This window comes from Cibotium barometz, chromosome 43 (genome assembly GCF_041138505.1).
Source record: "Cibotium barometz isolate CiBa-2024 chromosome 43, ASM4113850v1, whole genome shotgun sequence".
NCBI classification, from domain to species: Eukaryota; Viridiplantae; Streptophyta; class Polypodiopsida; order Cyatheales; family Cibotiaceae; genus Cibotium; species Cibotium barometz.
The window spans coordinates 37,443,786-37,455,739 of NC_141088.1; the positions used below are offsets into that span (position 1 = coordinate 37,443,786).

The 11,954-nt window shown below is 38.6% G+C and overlaps 1 long non-coding RNA gene across 1 annotated transcript; it reads right to left on the reverse strand.

Annotated features, from left to right (window-relative positions):
• Window positions 1–8,154: 8,154 nt before the first annotated feature.
• Window positions 8,155–10,128, reverse strand: LOC147613885 (uncharacterized). Its single transcript, XR_015263278.1, has 2 exons — window positions 8,488–10,128; window positions 8,155–8,328 (listed from the first exon to the last, which is right to left on the reverse strand). It is a non-coding gene; the product is annotated as an uncharacterized LOC147613885 (long non-coding RNA).
• Window positions 10,129–11,954: the final 1,826 nt, after the last annotated feature.

The window sequence follows — 11,954 nt, forward strand, 5'->3', positions numbered from 1 at the left end:
CAATTGGCTCTAAAGTGTCCCGGCTCATTGCACTCAAAACACAAAGGGCCTTCTCTGGAAGAAGCGGCATATGAGCAGGGGATAAAAGAGTTGCCTTGTCGCCCTCTGTTGTAGTAGGGGAAATTCTGTTGGGGTTTCTTATAGGGTTGATCTTTAGGATTTGCATCTCTTTTGATGCTTAGGTTTGTCAGTCTTCATTTCTTTCACAAGGGGCTTTGCTCGTATGAGAGCATCCTGTAATGTGCTTGGCCTCATTGCTTCAAGGCGGGAGTCTAAGGGTTCATTTAACCCTTGGCAAAAACGAGCCACTTGCTGGGAAGTAGTCATAGCTAGGGCATACTTCCGAAGAGTGATAAATTTGGAATAGTAGTCCTCAAGAGTCAAGCTGCACTGCCTAAGACTAAAAACTCATTAATCTTTATGGATTCATGGGATGGGGGAAGATATCTTTCCTTCACTGTCTGCTTGATGTCTTCCCACGTTTGAGAATGCTCGGTGACTTCCTTGTCACGGCACCACTGTTTTAACCAGATTTTCGCATCTCCAATGAGGCGAAATTATGCAAGCATAGACTGATTTGCTACTCCAGTATCGGCGGCAGAGAAATAATCATCCATCGCCTCAATCTAGACTTCAACATCCTTCTCAACCTTTGAACCTTCTCCTTTAAAGGAGGGGGTTGCATTTGCTTGAGCAGGAGCTTTTTCTCCTGGGTATCAGTGTAAAGCGCATTGGGAAGTGGAGGGTGATCGTCCTAGCCATCATTGTAAAAACAATTTTAAGATTACAAGATTCAATTTGCACAACGCTTATTTTTGGAGAGTAAAATATTGAAATTATTTTATTTCCAAATATTTACAAGGACGAGTTTTATTACAAAGATCTGAGACTAATATAATTAGTCTTATTTGCCATCAAGGGAAATTCCTAAGCTTGACTATGACATAAGGGTAGAGCGGTCCACATAGGTGAAATATGGGGGTTTCGCTGTAGTTTCTAAGACTCTAAAAACTGATGGTAAGGGTGGTAGACTCTGGATTGGGGTAGATCCAAACACAGCTACTCTATCAGCAAGTAAGGTCTGCATCACTTTCTCATACACCCAGCGATCCTGAGGTATGCGAATCCCATCTATAGTCACAGAGGTGTCAGCCCTGGGGGTACCGACGAACCAAAATAAATGGATCATCTTCAACTTTTTAATCCAACGAATCCGCTTAAGGTCGATAGTGAGGTTCCCAATTCGATCTCCTCGGATGAAGAAATATCTCGGCCCACGACTCCAGAAATCTCTACCCCATCCTCTTTCAATACGAGAGAAACGAGGGAGGGACATCTTCTCTAGTATCTGCACCATGGTGTCACGGAACTCGAAATTTGAGAAGTGACTAGCAGTCTCAAAGATGCATTGGAAAACTAGAAACTTCGAGTAGGCATCTTCCTCTTCCTACAATCATTCAAACATCAATTCAACTTGTTTGTTTTAGTAGGATGTTTTTTTAAATTAATTAGCATTATGTTAGGTAAAACATTCATTGCAAAATAGTCCTTAAATAGAAATTCCTAGGAGCCAACTTGTCTCTGATACCAATTGTAAGGTTCCCCCTTTTAAAATAGGAGAAACACTTAAGATAGTCCACTAAGTCTTAACTTGGATAAAATTTTCTATTTATCGACACCTTGACCATGTAGAGATTCAAGGATACGATTCATAGGTAAGACCTAGTCCTATCCCATAGGGGAAGCATGATCTTCTAAAAGTCAAATCACCCATAGGGTAATTTATCATAAATTGGGCAACTACTAGACTTGATTTCTAGAGGCAACGCTTTTTTCCTCATCCATGCAAGGCACAGCCGTTGACCTGGTCTTCTAGAATAGAGTTGCCCAATAACCTAATTTTCTAGCATAGGGCTTTCAATTAATCTGTTGGAAAGCTACCCGACTAATCGAGTACACCCGTCCGTAGGATGGTGCCATCGGGGCATTCCAGCCTCCCACTTTCCACCCTACTCATGCGTCAATTTGTTTTCTAATTAATCCTACCACATTGTTTGACATAAATAAACATGTTCCTTAATTACAGTCCTTTTCACAAGGTTTGTTAAAACAGCCTTTTTACACAATACAATCATGCCAAAGACAAGATATATATATAAAAAGTTGATACATGAATCAATTCCATACAAGCCAAACCGGCTCTCTATTCTACCGATGATCTAGAATTCGACCTTCCAGCCTCTACATGCTGGGCAAAACCCCACGGGACCATACACCTCATCGTCGGCCACCGTTGGCGAGGACTCAAGCCGGCCTGTCGCCCTCTCAGGCTCCATCGCTCGATCCTCCCGCCCCTCAGAGGGATGTCTGCACACTAGGGTGGGCTTATTTATAGCACTAGCCTGGGCCCTCAGAACTAGGCAGCATCATAACCTCTCGCCTCAGTCGACGAACCTTATTCTCCCAATGGTATGAGGGATACCTTGGGCCATTCTTGGGCTTTGCTAACGACACCGCCCGGCTACACAAGCACGGAACGGAGTTAGCGTTGAAGCCAGGAAAAACTTACACTCTTTAAAAATAACACTTTCAATGCAATTTATTGAAGCCGGACCGCCCCGGGGGGCGATTTTTTTTTTTGTCCGGGAGGTTCTCTTGGTCATCGGGGTTCAAACCGTTCGTCAATCGGACGCCCGGTCGTGCATTTATTAAGGTTTAAAGATCGTTGCTTTTTAACTAAAATGACTGAAATTTGCGTATAAGCTTGATCTGGTGTCCGTTTTGGATGCTGTAAAATCCTATATTAGGGTGAAATCGCACGCAGATTCCAAATTTGGGCTCAAAATTTGAAGATTCTAAGTAGAAATGACTCAAATAATAAAATCATTGATTTTTATACCATAAAAACTCATAAATTTATCTATTACATGAATATTTCTTTATTAGTGAACATGGGTATGTTACACATAGAGCTTTATGAAGCCTCTTTGCATAGAGCTTCATGAAGCTCTATTGATAAAGGCTCTTTTCATGAGATCCTATGCATAATTGCTTTGCATGAGACACTATGTATAGAGGCTCTATGGCTTATGCATAAAGGCTTCATGCATGAAGCCTTTATGCACAAATCCTCTATGCATTAATCTTATGAAGCTCTCTCTATGTATAAGGCTTAAGCATAATGTTTAAGCCTTATGTATAGTGGCTTATGCATAAGGGCTTTATGCTTGCTTAAGCCTCTATGCATAAGGGCTTTATGCATAAGGCTTAAGCCTTACGCATAAGGGCTAAATGCATGAAGCCTTATGCAACATGCGTTATGTCTTCATGCATTTAGTCCTTATGCCTAAGGCTTTATGCATATGCATAAGCCTTAAGCATAAAGCCTCTTTGCATAAAGCTTTGAGGGTTAAACATAAAGCCTCTATGAATATGGCATAAGCATAATTTTTAAGCCATATGCATAAGGGCTTTATGCTTACGACTCTATGCATAATGCATATAGGCTTAAGCATAAAGTCTCTATGCATAAGGATTAAGCAGCTTTATGCTTCCGCCTCTATGCATAAGACTTAAGCATGAATAAAACATACATTATGGCCTTTATGCATAAAGCTCAAGCATAAGGAATTTATGCATAAGATTTAAGGGCTTTATGTTTAAGCCTCTATGCATAAGGCTAAAGGTAAGACCACTCCGTCTCTTCCTATTTTTCATGCTTATGGCACACCGTCGGGTGCCTGGGAGTTTTTCTTTAAATTACTTATGCATGAGCTCTTCGCATATGAGGCTCATGCATGAGTCTTTGAATGAAGCTCATAAATCTCATGGGGCTTTGTAAAGTCTCATGAAGCTCATGCATGAGGCTAAAGCTAAGACCACTCTGTCTTTCCCATGAAACTCTATGTATAGAAGCCTCATGCATTGAAGCCTCTAAAGGTAACATCACTCCGTCTATGCATGAGGCATTGCATGCGTGTAGCTCTTTGAATGAGGCTTAAGCATTATGGCTTCTATGCATAAGCCTTATGCATAGAGGCTTTACATGCATAGAGGCGACACATGAAGCTCATGAAGACTCTTTGCATGTGGCTTTGCATGAAGCTCATGAGATTTTATAATCATGTATCATATATATAATTTTATGTATTGTGTAGGCAACCATGTCTTCGACATTCAATTCCAATGGACCCTTCTTAAGACCTAGAAGTCGTGCAGCTAATGTCCACTATCATATATATAATTTTATGTATTGTGTAGGCAACCATGTCTTCGCCTCCTTGACATTCAATTCCAATGGACCCTTCTTAAGACCTAGAAGTCATGCAGCTAATGTCCACTATCAATAAATGTTATGGACATAGCTCACACTTACACTGGTATATTTATATGTTTTATCTGGCTTTCTATGTTCTTTCTGTCTTTATGTGTTTATGCATTGAGTATCTCTCTTCTTGTGTTTATGCATTGAGTATCTCTCTTTATGCATCCTTATATGCATGCCACTTCAGCACCTTTTCTACCATCATGGCAATCTACTCCATTGGGAGTGACTCAAACATGAGGGAGTGGTGATCACACCGATGTGGATATCCAACAAGATCAGTAGGGAAACTTAGTGAGGATTTAAACATGAATTTTAATTATCACCCAAGTGTCTCAATTTTGATATTGTTTTGCTTGTGGCCAACATTCTTGTGGGGGAGGGGGGTCACTCATAAATATGTAAGTGTAGCACGTGAGTTCAACAGAAGGGATTTTTAAAATCCTTTTTTAACACATTTTTCACACATTTTTTTACACATAAGAGTACCATTTAAAGGGGGTACTCATAGATTGAATAGAAAAAGGGTGGGTTTTATTCATGAAAAATTCAGAGATAAGGGGCTTTTAAAGTAGGCCTTAAATGCACGTGATACAAAGGGTTTACATATAGTGAACCTCCCGAGCTAACATTTTTACATTGTTTCACTATTTGACACATGAAGATGATGCTGAAAGTGGCAGTGATGAAGGTGGTGGTATACGTCTGGTCACAGATGCAGGAGAGGATAATCTTGACGAAGATAAAGATGAAGATGATACATTGATTTAATTAGTTTTCTTAGTCATCTTCATCTTTTGTCATTTTTGGACATGATCAACTTATGTAATTTGTAATATAATCCACGACATTATATTGTAATTTATTTTTTTTGTATGTATATTTTAAGTGATTAAGTGTTTTAAAAAATGTGATTAATTCGAGTTTAAGTAATGTGATTAAAAAAAAGAACATAATGGGAGAGAGATGTGGTGACTCCCCACATCTCTCCCCCATTTTGTTCTTTTTTTTTTTGTAGTCCGTCCATGGCTATAGCCATGCACCACATAAAGATAAGAGAAAGGGGAGATTTGGAAAGGCATCATGTATAAGGCCTATGCTTGCATGCATGAACCACTACACATACTACATAATGCCTTATGGAGTTTGCATTGGCTTAATGCATGTGCATGTATAATTATGATTCATAATGCATAAGGGCTTATGCATAAGCCTTATACATTAGCTTTAGTGCATTAGGTCTTTTGCCTAAGCCTTATGCTTTAGGTCGAATGCATAAGGTTGTAAAAGCCAACGTCATCATGCATTAATTAAAATGCATAATCCCTTTAGTGTTAGGCATAATGCATAAGAGCCTATGCATTAGACCTAATTAATGAGGGCTTATGCATAAGCCTTATGAACTAACCTAATGCATTAGGGTGTATACATTAGTCTTATATATTAGACCTAATGCATATGGTTTATGCAAAAGAATTAGACCCTAATGTGCTTAAGAGAATACACATAAACCTTTATGGACAAGTCCTTGTACATTAGACCTAATGCATGAGGGCTTATGCAAAAGGCTTAGAACATTATGCATAAGGGAATTATGAAAGGCTTAGAACATTACACCTAATGTATTAGGGTCAATGCATAAGGACTTATAAATAATAAGCCTTGATGCCTTAGACCTAATGGATAAGTGCTTAGTTCATCCTACTAATTTGTAATAAAATAATAGTATGTGTTAGGTTAATTTACAGGATGATTATTCATACAAGGTTTATAATAACGGTGATTATTGTTATATTGGGGGCCTAAAAGCATGTATGTAGGTAGGACTTTTTGTAGTAAAGACTTCTTAATATTAGCTAGCATACCAGTATATGATTTTTCCTTGGGCTAGATTTTGGCAATACAATTTAAGTTGTGTTCTCATTATGTGAAAAACCCTGAAACAATCAGTCCTTTAAGAAGGGGAAAAAATAGATAGGGTTAGTGTAAACATTGGTATTTTCTATGGTATTTTTTGTTGCATAGTAGTAGTACTATGCTAGCATGACTTTAATGATGCTTATACTATCAATTTTTATCAATGGATAGGCCCCTATCAATTGCCCATTTTCTTCATTGCCATGCTGGCATAAACGTTGGAAATAAGGACATCTCCTTTAGTAATGATGCTAACTCGGTGACTACTTTAAGAGACACAAAACTTCTTCATACAGTAAACACGTCAATTGATAACATCAGTATCAAAATAGTAGTTCAATGGACTTTCTACTGGTGCCATCTACAAAACTTCTTCATAGTAAACACTTTAATTGATAACATGGGTATCAAAATAGCCTTGCAACTAGCTCAATGGACTTTCTACTGGTGCCATTGCCATCTATGTGAGGGACACAAAACATCATAGTAAACTGTTTATTTGATAACATGGACCTTGCAATTATTTAAATGTATAGAAAGTCAATGTGCTACACTCATTGTGATTGCCTTGAAACAACCTGCATTAACAAAAAATGTAGACAGGGGTTGTTATTCTTATCATTAGATTATTTTATTACAATCAGATTTTACTAGGCTTGAAGCATAATCTGGTACCTTAAACAACACTAATGGTGGATGTTATAGAGATTGCCAATATCACCGAAGTTATGAGCTAAAAAACAACCAAAAATGGACTAAAGAGTTCATAAACCGGTGATCACCCTTTACGTTGGATTTTCTGCAAAGAGTAAAGCTCCTAGCCTCGTTAAACGATTGGTTACAACTTAGATGCGGGAATATGAAAACCAAGCCATGATCAATCTTAGAGAAAGAATAATTCTTATGTGAGTCTTCCTAGAGCAGTAAGGTTTAATTTACTTGCTTGAAGGCTAAACATTCGACAACCTAAGGGTCTATGGCTCTTTTTTATACGAACAGACACGCGCGCTTACGTTTATGTGCTTGGTGCCATAGCGTGTGCAAGCGCTTACACGCGTGTGATTGGCATAGTTCTCGTTTTGTGTGTGTGCGAGAGAAAGAGAGGGAGAGAGAGACCCTGCAAGAAACGGATTACTCGTCGCAGTAAACTGCAGTGTACTCTGTCCCTGTTTCCCTGCTTTCTCACACATTGGAATGCTAATTAAGGTTCTATGGCTCAGTTTTATAGGTGTATACACGCACGCGCTTACGTTGAAGGTTAGTTTGCAGTGCGTAGCTTGTTAACATGTGTGTGTATATGTGTGAGGGTGCGAGAGAGAGATCCTGCAAGAAACGAATCACTCGAGTCTCGTAGCGTGTGGTAATCGCCGCGATCTGTGTGTGCCTGCGTACTGTGTGTGAGACAAAAAGACACTGCAAAAAACGAATTACTCGTAGCGAGTGCAAGCGCGTAATATGCTTACGCCGTAGTGTTTTTTTCTGTGCGTGTGTATGTACTGTTTGAGAAAGAGCTGACCCTGCGAGAAACGAATCACTCGTAGCGTGTGCAAGCGCTTACAGTTACTCAAGAGACCCTGCAAGAAACGAATCAGTCGTAGCCTGTGCAGAGCTTACATCGGGTGTGCTTAAACGCCGTAATTATATGATGTGCGCGCGCGCGATGTGCGTGAGAGAGAGAGAGAGAGAGAGAGAGAGAGGGAGGCCTTGCAAAAACAAAGGAGTTACTCGTGGCAGCACATTGCTTCGTGTGTGTAGATGTAGCCCAGCATTATAGTGTGTTATAGCCCAAGAGCTCTCTCTCACACACGCGCACACACTCACACAAAACACACACAAGCTATCGGCTCTCTCTCTCACTGACGAGGCTCACACACGCGCACACTCACACAAAATACACACAACTTGCACAGAAGTAAACCGTTAACCCAATTCCAAGCTATCCATTCCAGATCATGATTGGTCGCTTGCAAAAGCGTCAATAGGCGTCAATACATACTCACTAGATATGCAAGCTGTTCTCTCTCTTGATTAGAACAGTCGAAATAAAACCCGCCTAGGAGTAAGAGCCAAGCAAGATACTGATGGTTCTGAACAGCAGTTATGGTAGCCGAACTCACGAGCAACGACCGTCGAAGGAAAGAGCCAGCCATAAGTAAGATTGTAGTTTGAATAAACAGCAAGAATCTACGAATACTGATGCTACAAACATGAATTAAACTTTTTAAAAGAGTAATGACGACACTTACCGACGTTGTTATGGAACTAACCCTAATTTTGCAGCGGCTTGCTGGAGATGGCGTGGCGACAGAGCATATACATAGATTATTATTCAATTTCTCTCTCCCTCTCTCCCCCCCCCACCCAAAACCCAATTAGGCTGCGATATTGGCGCGACTCAATTGGATCATAAGAACTTCTCCTCTTGTACAAATGATCTGATTGAATCGTTACAATATCGCAAGCCACAATCTAAAATTATAAGTCCTGCAATTCTTAATATTGCTAGCTTGCTTTTGTTGCATGGATCTGCACATATACACAATCATAACATAAATTAGAAGCTTATGATACTCCAAACGTGCAATACCAAAAACTGCTTACCAGAATCATGTACCGGTATGTTCTCCCCTGATTTAAAAAAAAATCAACCCTATTTTTTTTAAAGCGAAAACTCAATTACAATTGACAAACAAAAGTGTAGTAGCACATGACAAATTAAGTATACAAAAGAGATGGTTGCATGAAGGAAACTAACGAAGCCCACCCTACTATTGAATATTATTAAAGCTCGAAAAGTGTAAGTAAAGACAAGAGATTGCATGAGAGCCTGTTTCAAAAAAATATGAAAAAATGGAGTTAGAACTTAAAATTATATTTTTTGGAAAGGGAGAAGCTAGGACTGTGAAGCTGTGATATTGGCACGGCTCAATTGGATCAAAAGGGCAGTTGTTTTGCACTCCAAATCCGAGTGAGCCGCTCCAATAGCACAGCCAAACAAACCTCGGCTTCTCTAATGATAATGCGTGCTCTCAAAGTACCACAGTCATTTGATATTTCAAAGGACCGTGTATGCGTAATCTCTACTCATAATTGTTGCTAAATATCAAAAACAAACTCATAGAAGAACCTCTATAATCAGTAAGACATACTCATAATTGTAGTGAATGGAAGCATCTCTAATACAAGTGGTAATACCTAGCCATAATTGTTACTAAATTACATAAACCTCCTCAAATAAAATTAATACTAGAATTAACCAGTATATGAAATGAGTTTTCTTATATCGTTCCTAAAAGTTGTAGAGCGTGTTTCAACAACAAAGCTCAAGGAATTACCACCTCTACGAGTATCCGCTCTTTGTTGTAGAGTGTTCCTCAAGAAAACACGTCTAGGAGTATAATGTAACTAACATGTGTTGCTAGGTATACATATATAGTGGACTAATCGGTCGAGGTGAAGAAAATGGCTCAACAAAGCTCATGAAACCTCTTTTCTCATACTTGCTTCTAAGTGGTATAGACTATTCCTCCGTGGACAAAGCTTGATGTAGAGTAACAAAGGTCATACAAACATCTCTATAAGTAAGCTCGGTGTAGACTATTGCTCCACAAAGCTCATGAAAACATGTATATGAGTATCATATACCTATAATATAATGGCTTGTTGATAATATCGTAGACTTAAGGCTCAATGAGCATTATATTCCATAGGTGCTTATGCTCAAGCTTGTTGGTGTAGACTATTTCTTTACTAAAGCTCTCATTTGCAATGTCAAGCAGTGGTGCTATGTGAAGACTATGAACAAAAATGGGGTCCATGTTTGCCAATATATTGCTCTCACATAGACACCTTGTTGGAGCTCCTACAAGGCTACCTCTTAAATAGGAGATGTTTGAAACAGTTGAAGAGACCTTGGGTGCATTCTTTAATGTGATATATAGGCTAGCCCCCACAAAACTGAAGGCCCTCAACCTTTGAATATTTCCTGCCTTTTAAAAAAATAAAATTATTTTGACTCATTTTATGCTATTTATGTTTATATTCAATCAGGGCCACCGCTTCCTTCCAAGATTATTATCCTTTATTTGTGTGTGTCAGCCTTTTGTTGTGTCTCCCCCACCCCTGCAAAACCCCTCCCTAATTCATCACTAAAGAGCTAAAGACCAAAGGAGTTAAGACGCCTCCTGTCCGTTTTTAAGCCCCCAAGATCTTCCCAATCAGTAACCTTGATCTTGTTTGTCAATCACACTTCATTACAAGTTAGTTCTAAGTTTCTAGCTTATAATCTTGCCTTTTTTTCCCCAATTTTTATTTATGAAAGTGGAGAATATTTTAAGAACTTTTCTTTCAGTTAAATGAAAACTTAAGCTTGATTTAATTTGTAAAGCTCGAAATTAATGGCTAATTTTATTTGATTCTAGTTTCACACGACCATTTACGTTGTACGTACATGCTTTTTTTTTTGCAAATGCTTTTTCACACAGCCGAAAATCCATTTCAAGTTTTTTTTAAAGCAATTGAGCCAATCAGTGCCGACAAATTTGCTTTAAATCGATTCATGTTGTACATTACATCAGCTCGACCTATATATTTTTTTCTTTTTCCTAAACCAAAAATGGAATGAAAACCAATAGTCAAGCTTTTTTTAATCGAACTTCAGGCGTATTTTTTTCCGAAAAAAGATGTGTTACACAGCGCACAGCATCTTAGCAAGCATTATTTTCAGGCGCATGCAAATGATAATCTCAAATAAATGCTAATTTTAAAATAAATACGTGATTTTAAGTTATCCAATACGAAATATGTAAATTGATTGAGTGCTGATAACAATTTTAATTGGTCGTTTTTGCTTCTCTTTTTTTTTTGGGTCAAATTTCGCACCTAGGTATTAATGGTGTACCGAGGCCCTCATCAAAGAATACATTTGGCAGTACCTCCGGTCGGCAGGTGATTCAATCGGTAATAACTACGTTCCGAAGGGTTCAATTCAAACAGAAAAAGAAAACGTCCCTGCATGCCCATCAAGTTTTAAAAGCTATGGAAACTGTGCTATCTCTCTCTCTGCGGCGTCTTGACTCTGCGCTTCTCTCTCTCTCTCTCTCTCTCTCTCACATTAAAGGCCCTCTGAACCCCTTCAGACAGTACCTACTTAAGACAGTCGCAATTTCCAACGCAAATTTGTCTCTCGATCGACTAGGACTCTAGGAGCTTAGCAAAAATACCTCCAGAACGTTAATGGCAAAAAAAAAAGGGAATCGTTAAGAAAAAAAACCCTCCACATTTGTATGGAGACTTGCGCCCAAATTTCTCACCTGATTTGATGCTCTTTACACAATATTAGACCAGTAATGCGAGCTCAAATTTAGTCATGTTTAAATTCTTTTCTGAAAGAAGAGAAAGATATACAAAAAAAAGTAAATAAATTCAATAATCTTCCGCATTGGCTTATATGATTCGCCGAACATTCCTCTTGAGTCTCAACAATAAGGATTTGCTCTTGCAAATATCTGAACACCTTTTTTCTTTGTAAGATAAAATATATTATTCAACAACAATCATGTATGATATTTCAAGATAAGTTTTCTGCATATTGGTTGTATTAAGTCAATTCTTAGGAAAGTGATTATCGGTTGTATAGTGATCGTATATTTCTAAATAGTGTAATGGTAGTATTTTTTCATTCGGCAAATAAATGGAAAAACCTCAAAGTTGG